At 35.3% G+C, this 16,281-nt stretch overlaps 1 protein-coding gene across 13 annotated transcripts in view; it reads right to left on the bottom strand.

The window, feature by feature from the left end:
• Window positions 1–16,281, bottom strand: part of pomgnt1 (protein O-linked mannose N-acetylglucosaminyltransferase 1 (beta 1,2-)) — a 125,358-nt gene that overhangs the window by 43,446 nt on the left and 65,631 nt on the right. For 2 of the 13 annotated variants that reach the window (XM_073953313.1, XM_073953307.1), the window contains exons 3-5: window positions 15,279–15,422; window positions 14,487–14,566; window positions 12,152–12,233 (exon numbers count right to left, since the gene is read on the bottom strand). The exons of 3 other annotated variants lie outside the window; for them this stretch is intronic. The gene's annotated coding sequence lies outside the window, so the exon portion shown is untranslated. Of the gene's footprint in view, window positions 1–12,151; window positions 12,234–12,316; window positions 12,401–13,173; window positions 13,223–14,486; window positions 14,567–15,278; window positions 15,423–16,281 lie in introns of all 13 variants that reach the window. 8 more of the 13 variants (XM_073953316.1, XM_073953311.1, XM_073953318.1 and 5 more) reach the window with 6 other exon arrangements.

The raw sequence follows: 16,281 nt of genomic DNA, 5'->3' as shown, positions 1-16,281 counted from the left end.
ATGGACGCTCCACATTTTGCTGTCTATTTGTCCAGCTTTTGGAGTAAACCTGCTGATATTAGCTCTACTGCACGGCTGTACTGTGCATTATGGGATAAGGCAAAGTGTTTGTTGAAAGTGCTTTACTAAAATTACCCCATGGCAGCTCACAGACAAACACCTAAAGTGTCCATGTGCCTTTGTTCCTCCATCCCTAGACTGTAGCCTAAGCCACCATCCTGGCTGCTCTACGGGTCATCGTCTAGCTTCTGTTTGTTTATTAAACATTTAGACATTATAACTTTTAATTCTGAATTTGTTTTCTGTCTTTATCTTAACATCTCGTTTTTCTTTAAATCTAAAGAAATATACAGTATCAGATTCATATTTTATGTATTTATATTTTCATATTTAATTAGTTAATTTATTATCTTCATGTCTGTGTGGTAACTCTCTTTATTTTCTAGCATAAGAGTAATGTCTGATACGCATGTCTCTAATCCCTCCTGACTGTGTAACTGTGGTCCTTGTCGTGGCCTCGCTCTTGTAACACAAGGCTTAACACATCTCACTGCTGCATTGTCTCCAGAGAATTGATAAATGGGCCATTTTCACTTGCCACTGTTGCTCGGGGCAACACATTGTTAATATCAACAATTTCCTAATGACATGAGGTCATGGCCGTGTCCAAAGGAACATGCGGCACGCCAGACTGATGACCCGTCGTGTCCTCACATGCTTTATTTTTGTCTTTGCCTTCACACTTATCCGTTTCTCAATTACCACGTTTCTGCTCATTGGTTGCTATTAAAATAATATCACTCACCCACACTCTTTTCTTAATAGAAAAATTTTAATGCAGTGGCTGTTTAGACTAGTGTAATTAAAATACTGATCATTATAAGGCTTTAGTTTTTTCCACAAATGGCTTTCACATTAAACAGATTAAAACAGTCATTATTAACAAGACGGGTTAATTTTTTATATAACAGAGGGCTACAGTACTTCCATTAGTCTCGCTGACACAATTGTGCTTTAACCTTTCTAAACGCTTCACACAATTACAGGGAAATCATTGTCTGAGACTTAAAAGCAAATGTACTAATTACAGTACTTCATTACAATACAGGTGAATGAAAATCCCTGCATTTTTATTGTTAAAACAAGATACTGCTGGTGAATAGGTAACAAAAATGAACAACGGATGAATATTTAACACCGTACTTATCTAATTGGTTGATTACATAAAAAATGGCAGTTTTGTATTAGATGTTTTCGAAGTATAATTTATTTGTTATGTTCAAAAATGTAAATGGGAATTTTTTAATGAAATATGTATGGTGGCAGAGAGAGCTTAATGTGCTGCAATTTAAGAAAACAAAAAAAGACAGCATATTTAGAAAAGATCTTCATCTGTTTGACAGCAGTGCTGTAAATCCTTACAAAGCAACCAGATTTTTTTTTTTGAAAATTGCACTGCATTTTCTCACTGCGTAAACAGAACGCACTGTATTTTTTTTCACAAAGCAAATAATTTATGAAAACATGTTGCATTTTCTCACAACACTTTCAAATAGCGCGGAACACAATGAACATTTTCAAGGGGTCCCTAAAATGTGACAATGTGACCGGCTATGGAGTGGAGGAACTATGACATCAATTTGTAAGCCAAAACCCAGAAGCAAATTGGCATTTTAGCAGTTCCGGTTCCCTCTTCCCAAAGTCAATGTTTTTTTTTTTTAAATGGGATTTCAGTTATATCGCTTAAATAAGGTTCGTGGCTAACACAAACTCCAGATACATTCACGTTTTTTTCTATGATATAAAATACATCAGTTAAATCACACTCTTGACTTTTTAAATTGGTTGCGCTTCTTTAAAAAGACGGTTGCTATCAAGTTGCTAAATGGCACAACAGGCGGTGTTGGAGACAATATTTGCATCGAGCTGATCTGGTCTGGAGCGCAGCTCGCTTATCTTGGGAATTTGGATTTGCCTGTTATTTAGGTTTTTCATGAATAGTATTTTATAGTTTGTAGTATTTTTCTAATTGGAAATTCATATTGTGTGGAATTAATTCCTTCACTTGTAAAGACTGTCGAGACAGATTCATTTGTTGATCATTTATTTTAATTAAACGATATTATGAAGATACTGCAGAGCAGCCTGTCTGTCCTGCTCTCAGTAATGTAAATGTCTGAATAAATCTATAAAATTACTTACATATTCACTCTCATTTTAATGTTATTTTTCGCCCTTTTTTCCTTCTTCTGAACACATGTCATTTAACTCTGTCATAATACACTCCTCCTTAAAATTTATAGCATATGTGACTGTTTGGGCTCATTTTTGTCATCTGTTACTAAGGTAAGCAAGCTGTGTGCACGCAAGAGATACACTTATTTAAAGTCCTAATACTGTTAGCACATTTATACATACAGTTTTAAAACTTTTACAACAACCTTGCGTTTGCATTTAAAATCTAAAAGTGCTCAAAGTTTTATTTTCGTGTGAGAATTATCCGGCTGGACAAAACGTGTAAGTGTAATGAACAGTGTTTGAACACTATTTGCAATCTCCAAAAAGCCTATGGGAAAATCCTATAGGATTTTTATTGAGGGAACCAGTTTTATGCTAGCAGCCGATCAGCCTACAGGGTGACATCATAGTTCCTCCACTCTGTTTAGGTTATGGTTATTTAGGCTAATAAAATACAAAAAATATGGAAATCATAATGTTAAACAAACAAAAACTCACATTTCAAAGATCACCTACAACTCCACTGAGCAATAGTCATGGCACACCGGTGTCCATTACGTTTTTGGGTCCCCTTAAAACATCTCTGTTGTGTTTTGTTGCTTTTGCAAGTGTTGTGAAAAAATGAAGCACGTTTTTGTTATTTGTTTGCGCTATAAGAAAATGCAGTACGTTTTTTATAAAAAAATTTTGCATTGTGTGAAAATGCAGCATACTTTTTTAATGTGTATGCATGCTGTCAAACAGATGAAAATCTTTTCTTATTTTGCTTGCGTATTTTGTAATTGCAGTATGTTAAATACCGTAAATGTGTGCTAATTTTCAGAAAATCTTCAGACGTAACTTGATAAAATCCAACAAGCCAATAATAAAAAAAGTATTTTGGATTTTTTCTTGATATTAGTCTAAAAACCTGCCCTCCTTCACCTTTCTGTAGTTTATTTTCTGTTATGTTCAAAAATTAAAATGGGCATTATTTAACGAAAAATGTGCTAATTTTCACACACTTCTAACACAAAAATAAATGCAAACTATCAGGTATAAAGAGAAGTTTATTTAGTAACTAATTTCGAGAGGATCACATGCTCATGATTGCTTGCAGCAATCAATTTATGATTCACTAATTAGACAATTCCTAAGCCACTATAAATACCCTAAGTTCCACAACAGCCATTTTTATTTTGAAGAATCCCCCTTCCACCCTTACTCCTCCTCCTTTTCTAGATGGGTGGCATGGTGGCACAGTGGTTAGCACTGTTGCTTCACAGCAAGAACGTCTCTGGTTCTAGTCTTTACCAAGCCAGCCGACGTTTCTGTGCAGAGTTTACATGTTCTCCCCATGCTAACGTGGGTTTCCCCCAGGATCCCCAGTGTCCTCCCACCATCCAAAAACATGCAACATAAGTTAATTGACTAATCCAAATCGGCATCACGAAAATGCTACTAGTAAGTAGTTATCTCTTAAGAGCAATCACTATCTGTTGATTAGCTACTACAGCAGGGGAGTTCTCAAGATCTACCTGAGCTCAAACTCCCCTCTCGCCTTGCAAACGGGAGGGAAATTATTGTTTAATTTTTTTGAAACTTAGAGTTAAAGGTTTAAATAGATTTTATATTCTCTTTTTATCACTGCATAATTCTGAAGATACTCAGAAAAGTAACATAAAAAGCACATATTCATGATTGTTGTGCACAATAAAAAATGTTATATATTATGGCCTATAATGTATGAACATAATCCTCTGTAAAAACCTACAGAATAAAGATATGAAAATAATGATGTGGCACTTAACAGTAAGTACTGCTTGGAGTTTTCAGAAAATGGCCTTGCAAATAAAATCTACAAACATAACTTGACAAAACAAACAACAAAAATAATTTTTAAAAGTATTTTTGATGTTTTCTTTAAATTAAACTAAAAACTTCAGTTTATGTTCCAATTGTACTGTATGTACAGCCAGATAATAACTATCTTTACAAGTCTATTAAAATTCATCCTGACCTTTTCAGAATATCTTTATTTTCCTCTTCTTTTATAATACTCTTTCAGTCAGTGTTGTCAGCCAGGGATCCATTGATCTCAATGAAGTCTGCAAAGAAGCTTAATGGCCATAGTAATCACATTAATTCTCTTATTCATATGGATAGTGATGGCCAATTAGAAAAACAAGCATGCTCAGTTCAATCCTCCTGATGTTTTTCTTGTCTATTATAACTATTAGATTCATTCTAGTGCAATACATTTTCCACAACTCTTTCCACTGATCAAGAATAAGTATAAGCAAGCGAAAGAGCTGAGATGATAAAAAAAAAAATCTGTGCGAGTCTGTGTCATCCCAACGAGGAGCTTTAATTAGATTTGACAGCAATTATCCAAATGCCAGCACCTCCTCTGCCAGTCTGTGGCCCTTTACACCCCCCGTCCCTGGTGTGGGGCCCAAGTAATGGGGGCACTACTGTGAGGCTAAGGTCAATTATTGGCTAATTAGTAGGTGGACTGTGTCACGCAGGAACGCAAATGTTCACAAAACGCTCTCTAGGGTCAATGTAATCCCTGCACTGTCAAAATTTGAATGCAGAAAAAAAGTGTGGGAAAATTCTATTTTAGGTTACAGTATCAAGTGTTAGAAAGACAAAACTGTTATTTTCTGTTGTGTTTTACATGTAATCAAAAGCATGTTTGACTATTGTGCTTGAATCTTGGACATCTCTACACAGCTGCTTGTGTCTCAGGTTTTTATTGTTATTGTTCCAAAAAAACATTCACAACCTGCATCACAAACTTGTACATTTCAAACTACACCTCTGTACACCCTGTAGTTAGAATCATAGTGTTCTTCAGTTTTTCGTTCTTCAAGTGGAAGATTACCAACATTTCGGTCCATGACTGTACATGTTTTGTTTAATTTTTGTTTATTTATTTTTTTTGTCTTCCATCGATTCCTATGGTTTCCAATGTGTTGAGTGATATTAGTTCTGCTGGGTGCAAAGGAGTGTCTTTATTCAGATTTTCTGAGTTTTTTTTTTTTTCTTGTCATGTGAAAAGCTTATGAAAGAAAGTACAAAATACATTTAGTTTTCACCAGTTTAACATTCATGCTTAAAGGTTTAGTTCACCCAGAAACTAAAATTATATAGTTCAAAACTCCTGGAACCTTTGTTCATCCTCACTTTAGATTAGGTCACAAAACTGCATGAAGTTGAGTTAATAAGGTATTTATTAACATATATAGTAACCATTAATATATGCCTGAATAATAAGACATAAATGTTGATTTTATTAGTTTATTAATAATTTACTAACTCATTCTGAATGATCCTAAAAACCCTCAACTACTCTTAAATACAAACAGTTTGTAAATTATTCGATACTTAATTTAGTAATGAAAAATAAATCATTAACTAAGTATGAAAATACAATCATTAAACGCATTATATAGGTGCTTATAAGTCAAGAATGGAGCATTTGTAGCTGCAGTTATAAACGGCTTACTAACACTTATTAATGTAGATTTAATGCTTAACAAATAATGAGTTCACTATTTGCTAATGCTTAATAAATGATTTATAGTGTGTAGTTATTGTAAAGTGTTACCCTTTTTTTTTTCTTTTCGATCTGGTTGTGGTAGTACTCAGACGACACGTCAAACAGACATGGCTGCTCCTGCCAAATTTCCAATAGTTTTTCTTCCATTTCTTGGGTCCAAATAAACTGAAAATGAGCGCTTTTAACTTCTCCCCCAACCTCCCACTGGCCTGCAGGTACCCATACTAGTGAATGCTGCTCTCTCATTGGCTGTAGGTGATCGCTAATGTTATTTTCAGTCAGAATACATTTCGCACAGCATGATTTGAATCGCCGACAGCTCCAGATATTTAGCACACCAAATATCTCACAGGTGTCTACGACTCATCGGCGATTCTGTCATATCGCGTCTTTGATAGTTTTTGATAGTTTGATAGTTGTGATTGTCACTCACGTGAACGAGCACCGATTTACCTGTGATTTCAGGCATTTGTTGGCGATTTCTCAAAACCTGTTGGCGATTCAAAATCAGAGCTGAAATCATGCAGTCTGAACTCGGCATAAGTGAAAGATCCAGAAGGGCATCCTGCTGATTTGTTTCAGAATGGTACTTTTTGTCAGACGGCTCACTGGTCAGGTATACATCTGCGCTTAAATATCAAGGTGAAAGTTATCATAGCTTACATAGAATAAACTTAACTCCCAACTCAACTTTATGACTAGATTAACAGCGATATTTTTTTATCGCGCAATAAGAGTCTCGCGTTAGCGCAGCACGTTAAAGCCGATAACAATCCACCACTAGTAATTATTGACATAATTTTAATTATTGCACTGTAAAATGCTGGACTACCTCACGTTGTCCCAACACAAATTGATTAAGTTAACTTAATCGTTTTTACAAATTTAAGTAGATTGAGCATTAAACAATTGAGTTGTCCCAAAAAACGCAAAAGCATTGTGTTGATTCAATTCATTTTATATAAGTAAAGGTCATTTTTGAGTGTGATTGAGCTATTTCTTAACCACAATTTTTACATTTAAATGTGCTACATGGCTGCAAAAATGCCTTTGGTGTACAGATTCTCTTGACATCTTCGAGAAATACAACCCAGTCAACAGTCAATCACTACAGTGAAGACATACTCATCCTGCCCTCCTCTTGTTATGATAGTATATTTTATGATGCACACAAGTCTCTCTGCAGCCATGCCTGAGCTTGCCAAAACAACACTTGACAGTCAGCCATCTGTCTGAAACCTTCATTTACATAGTATAGTATTCTTACACCAAGATTATATGTCACAACATTCTTCAACATTGAATTATGTAACAAGGATAACAGAACGGTGCAAGACAAACTGTCCTATTCACATTGCGACAAGGGCACCAATAGGGCAACTAATCCATATACAAACGAAAGAGGGTGTTCAAGGAACATCACCATGGCAACAACATGGAGAAAAAAAAAGCTTGTGTGTTCACTATGCAGCATCTTCAGATGCTCAACATCTTTTGATTCATCTTAATGCTCTTACAAGCTGGCTGTAGCTTTGGAAATCCGCATATTTATAAAGGTTTATAATTTAACATTGAAATTGATTATCATTTCCCCTTGTATGCGAGGCAAATCTCATAGAGTTGATCCTCAGCACACAGGGAAATTACTTCCCAATGCTGTTAAGATGGAATGAATCTATTTCTCAGTATGTGAAACATCAGCAACATCTGTGAGTTCAGCAACAAATCTAATATATTACTGTTTTTGCCCCCTCAAATATGCTTTGACCTTTTTTTCTTCATAAGTTACACTCATGAATGAATTCTCAAAATCCTGGAGGGGAAATTGATTTCAAAGAACTGGATAATGACATCACAACAGAAGCAGACTGAAAAACAACTACAAAATGATGCATTTCTAATTAAACACTGCTTCTATACAATCTTCCAATAAACTTTCTAATAAACACATTGTTTTTATTGCCCGTGCAGGGCCCTAATACTGTACAAGAGAATAAAAAATAAGCACTAAATAAAGCAATAATTGGACAGCTACTGTGGTTTCACTACAGGAAAAAAAATCTAATTTAGGAAATTAAAGTTGTCTTGGAAAACCTCAAGTGTATACCTATTATGACATATTTTCTGCGTGTTTTAGTGCACGTTAATGACAATCTATAAAAAAGGATCACGCCGAATGCTCTGTCTACTCCCATTGTGCATGTTTAATGTGCAGTTGCTGTGCATGTTGGAGAAAAAAGACCTCTGTTATTCAAAATAGCTCTGTACGCATTTCTCACGCTGACAGTATACAATTAGGACACAATTACAGTGATTATTCTGTGATAAAGGCTGCGATTTTGCCTGAGATTTCTACACACGGCACAATTCTTGCAATGCATCGTGAAGACAATTCACTATAACTATTAACATTTACAATGCTGCTTTAATCTTATTGCTATAGTGAAATTAAGAGATGTATCAATATTTTGGCTACTGAAATTTTTGTCGAAATGGTTTTAAAGGGCTGAAATCATTGACAGAAACAGTAATGTTTAATTAGCACTTCTACAGTTGTACAATGTGGCTCCAATGGCTGTTCAGTGTTTATTTCATTCACACAACGTGAATAACATGTCATTCATGCTTTGTACATTTTTATTTTTAGTTTAAATGATTATTATTAGCAATATTATTATTAGCAATCAGGAATTATAATAAATAAACAGTCATTACTCTGAATCAAACATAGTTTTTAGTTTCTTTACTAGTTATTATAGAACATGAAACACCCTAACGGAGTGAGAAGTAGTCTATTTAGTGAGCTGTCTGGTTGAATGCATTTACTGTCAACATTGCTAATTGTATATCGTTTTGTTTTTTGAGAGTGTTGTTGCATTTTGCACTGTCTAGAGCCTGCACCTAGGCTTTTCACTCATCATAGCACACGTGCTGCTGATAATGTGACAGTAAAAGTGATTTGATTTGAATTAGCAAAAAAGGTATGTTGACCTCGAAAACAATATATGCCATGAAGTTATATTTATTTCGAGCAAAACATAAAAAAATGTCCACATGTCTTTAGTTGGAAAATAACTTGAACATTCATTAATTCATTAATGTTTTTTTGGCTCAGTCCCTTCATTTATTAGGGGTCGCCACAGCAAAATGAACCACCAACTAATCCAGCAGATGTTTTACGCAGCGGATGCGCTTTCTAGACGCAACACATACACTATGGCCAATTCAGCTTATCTCTGTCTTTGGACTGTGGGGGAAACTGGAGCAACCGGAGGAAACCCACCCAAACACGGGGAGAACATGCAAACTCCACACAGAAATGCCAACGGACCCAGCTGGGGCTCAAACCAGCAACCATCTTGCTGTGAGGTGATCATTCTACCCACTGCACCACCGTGACACCCAAACTTGAACATATATATATATTTTTTAAATGTACACAGTGCATTAAATATGTATTATTTTTAAACTAAACTGTTAGTAATTTCTTCATTTTTCAATGTATGTTTAAATAAATCTACCTTACTGTAAATCACAACATTAGTAATTGTTTATTGTTTGAATTGCACTGAAAATTTTAGAGAAACATTTTAAGGGGAACACTTTTATTATTGACATTGACGTAAAGTTGACAAAAAGGTTTTATGAGAAATGTATTTTTTTAAAAACTTTTTTAAATAATAATAATTATTATTATTAGTAGTATGATTAATAATAATAATAATAATAATAATAATAATAATAATAATAATAATAACAGAGTGACACAGTAGCCCCTTTCACACATACAGACCTTTCCGGAAAATTACCGGCAATTTTCCGGAAAGGTTGTATGTGTGAACAGGTCCTTTTTGAAAATACCGGTAAATTCGTTCTGGCTATTTTCCGGAAAGAGAAGTTGTAACATTACCGGCAATTTGCCGGACTGCTGCGCTGTGTGAACGCAGAAGGAATATTTCCGGAATAAGCGCGTGCACGTCTAGAACGTGCTGACGTAAGACTTCTGCTTTAGCCAATCACAACAGTCAGACGCATTTACCTCCGCGCGGTTTGTGAGAATAAAAGCCTTTGAATATTTTTCCAGACGCATTTAGCTGCTAGAAGTTAGTCAGATCACGTTTATATGTTCTCCTTAATGCCAACTGTGCAAATAATCATCGATAAGATGCTTATGATAAGCCGTTGTTTGTTTACCTTCAAGCTTTGCGTGTGCCCATGAAACAGCCTGTGAGCGGCAGCACACGCACATATTATGAAAATCTCGACATGCGAATATGATCCTGTGAAAGTTGTTTACAATATTGATCATCAAAAGAGTTTGTAATTTAGTCAAATGTTTACAAATACAAGCGTAGCCGTTTAAAGCTCATTTGTGGTGAATGATGTCAGAATTTACCGGTATTTTGGAATGGATGTGTGAATGCTCTTTTCCGGAAAATTTCCGTAACGTCCTCGCCTGTGTGAACAGTGCTTTTTTGAACATACCGGTAAAGTCGTTCCGTAAATTTTCCGGATATTTTCCGGTATCACTGTGTGAAAGGGGCTAGTGTCTCAGTGGTTAGCACTTTTGCCTCTTAGCAAGAAGGGTGCTGGTTTAAGTCTCAGCGGGGTCAGTTGGCATTTCTGTATGGAATTTGCATGTTCTCTTCATGTTGGTGTGGGTTTTCCTCCGGGTGCTCCAGGTTCCCCCATAGTCCAAAGACATGTGCTATAGGTGAATTGAATAAACTAAATTGGTGTGTGAGGGTGTGCATATAAGAGTGTATGGGTGTTTTCCATAACTAGGTTGCAGCTGAAAGGGCATCCGCTGTGTAAAATATGCTGGATAAGTTGGTGGTTCATTACGGTGTGGCGACCCTTAATGGATAAGAGGACTAAGCTGTAAGAAAATTAATGAATGAATGAATAAAAAAAGAAAACATTTTAAAAACTGCAAAGAACTTGCATAATAAAAAGGAAAAACCTTATTTTTTTTCTCTTCATGACTAAACATAATTGTAGGCTGTAAAACATTTTAAAATGTGTTTTAAAAATACTTTCAACACTGTACAAGTGTGACATGATAATTAAAAAATGTAAAGTTCCGTCTATGAGGTCAATTTGTATTGACCTTGGTTAAAGGGTCAACTAAAAACTGATGCAGCCTTTTTGCTGATGGGACTTACCCAGACAAACAAACACCACACATGCATCGCTCCCACCAATCCAATACCCCACCCCCCCCCCCCCCCCCCCCACACACACACACACACACACACACACAAAACTTCATTAGTGAAGCCACTGTGACCTTTTCATGTGCAGTTTATGCATACTGTAAAAGTTTTTTTTTTTTTTTTTTTTTTTTGCGAGGATGACAGAAATGTTTCCATCTGTATGTCTCCTTCTTTTCCTGCACTCTATCTCAACCCCTCATTTTGATTCAAATTCATCAGCCCCACAGAAAGCCTTACAAATACACTCTTCTTATATCATCTGTCCCTGGAATAAAAACAAATCATGGGGTGATGATCTTGGAGGGACGCCAGCACATATTTTGGATTTGGCAGATTGAACAATGCAGTTTTGACCCACCAGACCTCAGCCTGTCACAACAAATGCTGTTTAGAACAAGTGAGCTGCCATCGTTGTGTCTGATGAACTGCGATGCAGAAATCAAGTAGAAAACTGAACAAAGGAACAAGTGTCGCAGATGCCAATGTTACTTAAAAAAAGAAAACAACAATAAAAAAACACATTAAATGAGTAAGAAATGGTCTATTTAGTGAGTTGTCTGGTTGAATGCATTTTCTGTTTTTACAGGAAGATTCGAGATGAGGGTGAAAGGAATGACAAATGCGCGGTGTGGGGGGGCGGGGTAGGGGGGGGGGGTGAAAATAATCTATTAATGAGTAGCAAAAGCATTTTGTTTCTAATTTTCTGTACTGTACAATGTCTTGCAATGACCAACAAACATTGTACCTAAAGTACAATACAGCAGTATTTTCCAGAATAGCTGCCATGAAGCAGACTGGCATTAAGCAACATGTCCAGGGCACAAATTGGACATGTAGTAGGTCACTAGTGGAATCAGTAATAAGCTCATGAGGCTCAGTATCTCTTCCAATCCCTGAAATCCTGCTATTTAGGAGTTAGCAGACAAGAACCTGTAGATGCTCAAAAAGTGGTAACCTGTAAGGTACACAGTAAGGTGTACTCAGTGCTACAAAGACAAACTGTTGTTTGTTTTGATTTAATAAATGAATAAAGTCAAGTCAATAAACACAATGTAGTTTTTTTCTCTCTCTATATATTTTTTTTCTTGGCCAACTTGAGTTTATAATTTTTTGGAAGTGGGGTGTGTGGTCATCCTACTGGCAGAACACATACCTGTCAACATTGCGCGTCTTGCAGTCATGCATCTTTACATAAACTGACTGTTTTGAAGATTGCACAGGTGGGGCAACAGCGCCTATAATGGAAAGGAAGGGAATCTCACTGTTCTTTCAAAGTATTGTCATGCCTAAATAAAATAAAGCCACAGAACAGACTCACATTTAGGAGCAAGGGGCGTCCGCTAGTGGTTCGACGGTATGTGTTGTGTATAGGGAGGATCGTTTCTTTAGTGTTTTTTGTCACCTTTCATAGAAAGATTAAAAATAAGGGAGAAATACAGGGAAAAATAACTTAACAGGACGATAGCTATGATAGAATTGTAAAATATGGGAGAATCCTGGAAAAACGAGGGTTGACAGGTATAGCTGAACACCAAAAAGCTGCAAGCTGCACCGTGTAGTGATGTTATCACAAAGATATATATCTCTAACCAATAAAATGACATTGCTGTTTTTTACTGCTTTACAAAATGTTGCGTAAGGAATCATATTTTACAAAAACATTTTCATATTTAAAATGTAAAAAAAAACAAAAAAACTTGCATATTCATACAAATTGTTTATTCCGCACACCAAATCACACTGATTGTCATTGTTCATTGGTCAGGTATTAGCCAATAAATCCAAGATGCTCTCGCTGCAGTTTATAGCATGATCACAATACGTAGTGGACGTTTTAATGTTCATGCTGCTGTGAGGGTTTGGTTTCGGGTTGGTGTAGGTCCCGATGTCAATACCACATAATGAAATGAATAATTTAATAATCAATATAATTCTCATTTTAGCAACAACCACTTGCACATGCGCGTCCACAACATATTGGTCGTAATCCAGTACATCATCGTGGTACTGGCTGCAGATGTTATGATCAGCTTCAGCTGTATGTGTGTGTAATTGGTAGTTGACCTGAAACCTGTGTGTGACTGCAGGGCATGATGGGATATATAGTTCGGGTGAATAAAAGGGAGTTTTCTCCGGCTCTTCTCACTAGTGAACATAACAGCAGTGAAGACTCACTCAATAAAACAACGTCATCCCTTCCCCCATCCTTGCAGTTCTCCCGCATCTGCATTTACAACAAGTGCAATTAGCCAAATATATAACTATCAATCTGCAACTTTGAATTTAAAACCCAGGTTTTTGATTATTGTCTGTGTGTGCCAATCAGGAGATTTGTAAGTTCTTATATTCAGACAATCAAATTCTTGAGTTTTGCAACTAAATTACTATCTGACAACACAGCTAGTCTGTGCAGGAAGTTGAACATTATTAACAACATTATTAAGCTCACATATATTAATTTGTGTGTAATTTGTGAAATTTGCCTATACTTTAATATGATACAAGAATATCGTGTCATGAAAATGGTCAAAACCTTAAACCGAGGCTGTGTATTAAATGTAATAATGTTGAATTTAGGTTGATTCAGAGATGCTTAATAAATATTTCACCCATATGTTCACTAGAGCTACTGTATATCCTTCAACATTAAGTGGACCCTTGTCTTGAATTTAATTTGCTTTCTTTGCATATAAAATCACTTTCTATTTATAGTATTCTTAGCAATCTTTGGTAAACTTTTCATTTTGGGTGAAGTTTTGATTTACCCTCTAAAACAAATACTATAGAAGTCAATGGTTACAACATTTGGTTACAAAGGATTCCAACATTTTTTTTAAAATATATATTCTACTGTGTTTAATAGAAGAAATAAAATCATAAAGGTTAAACAAGTAAAGGGTGTGTAAATGATGACAGTTTTTTATGATGACTATCCCTTTAACAATCAGTTATGACTTTTTTCTTCCTCTGCAGAACACAAATGGTTCAACTGTGCAACGAAAGCCACAAACAACAAAAATACTGGAACCAAAATAGCAGAAGGTTTGGAATGACTTAAATGCGATTAAATATTAATGCCTTTAAAAATCACTGTATACCCAAAACCTCTTAAATAAAAAAGTAGAAGAGAGCATAGATATTTTGTATCACTCAATAATCATAATAATTTAATGCAAAATTTAGTATATCAGGTTTACTATGTGCATGCTTATTTTGACTTCTAGAAATAACTGTCGGTTTAAGTAACAATCAATAAAGATATTTTTAAGACTTCTCTTTGAATGAGTTAAGTAAAAACGCATTGTCATTAGTGCTATACTGCAGGTCTCACAATTAATATGAAAATAAACTGAGCCAATGCTGGTAACTGATTTAAATGGAACTGATTTCTTTAAGAAAGTAAAATGTTTCAAATGTAGTGTTTCTGTGTGCACTGATGGCAGGTGTTTCTTTCTAATCTCTTTGCTGCTGACATGCATCCTGCTCACCTCTAAAATGCTCACTTGCAGCCTTTCTTCTCTTTCTGCTGTAGGCTTGTAATGATTTCTGCCCTGAGGATTCACCCTGTCTACACACACATTATTACACAAACACACACACACACACACACACACACACACACACACACACACACACACACACACACACACACACACACACACACACACACACACACACACACACACACACACACATCACAAACAACAAAATCACATGTGTGAATGGTGTAACCAATTAAGATGCAAGATCATATGTGGTCATATATGTGGTATTTAGCATTGTCTATTCAAGATACACATTTTACAAAAGCACTTGTTCACTGGGATCAAACCCATGATTGATAATTTAGTATATTATAACACAACAGCAACACAAAACCACTGTTTTTCTACTGTAATAATAATTTTTTTTTATTAAATGAGTTGTTTTTATTAAAAAGACCATTTTAGAATTTATTCATTATGTAAAATTACAGATGGTTTAGGGTTTACGGGTCATATTGTTTGAGGACCGCTTAAGATGACAGGGTTCAAATAGCTTAATAGTTTGTATGGCATTTGAGATAAATTATTATGTTAGTTGTTTTTTTCATTAAAGGAATGGTCCACAGTGTATTTTTAAGACTTGGTTGTGTTTATAAGATGCAATGCAATGTGTGCTCATGTTCACCTTTAGACATTATCATTTTCATATATCCTACTTTGATTATGAAAATGACGTTTTTTTCCTAGTTCCTAGAGGCTCTGATTGGTCAGCTAACATAATGTGCTTTGATTTGCGGTCAAGTCTAAATTGGATACGTGCCCCATGACTATGTTGCTGCTTAGAGTCCTAATTGAGGAGATGGGGCAGAGTGGCACACGACTCCATGTAGAGATTTACATAGAGTGGAACTGCTCCAAAAGCACACAGATAAACACACTCTACAAATAAGAGAATACACACTTTTTAAAGTTAATTTTAACAAGAAATTTTAGAACATTACTGTAAGTTATTTTGTTAGATAAGCTCCAGGTTTGGCTTCAGTACAGACTAATCTAATGTATATGCACAAATATGATATTGTAAAGCATCCTAGAGAAAATACTAATTTAAATGAGAGATTTGTGGGGGTGTACTCATATATGTTAAGCACTGTATATTAAAATTTCATTACTGCGATAACGAATCATCGTTATTGTGTCTCAAATCATATTGTGATTGTGGGCACTTCAAATTACTGAATACATGTTAATAAACATGTATTATTTGAACTTTTAGAAAGCCTAAACGTCTATTAAATTTGAAATATACATACAGTACATTCACATGTTAATCTGGCCTACAACATGCCTGAGATATTGACTAAAATATTATAATTATCTTTAGGGCTATTGTTCACATTGCACATTTACAATAAGGCTTCATTTGTTAACAACAATCACTTAAACTAAACTGAAAATGGAAACATACTGTGTGAAAGCATTTTGTCACCTTAATTACAAGGTTCTATGAGGAAGGTATGAGATTTTTGTCAAAATTGAGTTATTGACATATTAAATGACAACTTATTTACATTATGTGATGTTTTTGTATAAGTTGTTTACATTTTAAGACTTTTTATTTAAAAAACAGAAAAGGTTTTATATACAAAGTTGAACTCTAGCTTGGCTCTATAAGGTTCTTTCTATGAGCATTTCTCTGATCAGCATTTTAAATGCACACACAAGGACCAATCAGGATCAGCTTTGTTTGTCATTTCTGCTCCGTTGACAGCAGGAAAGACCAGAAAGGAACATAAAA

This window comes from Danio rerio, chromosome 6, assembly GCF_049306965.1.
Source record: "Danio rerio strain Tuebingen ecotype United States chromosome 6, GRCz12tu, whole genome shotgun sequence".
In the NCBI taxonomy this organism is placed as follows: domain Eukaryota; kingdom Metazoa; phylum Chordata; class Actinopteri; order Cypriniformes; family Danionidae; genus Danio; species Danio rerio.
Note: the sequence above shows the minus strand (reverse complement) of the source record. Positions and strands in the feature narration are given on the sequence as shown.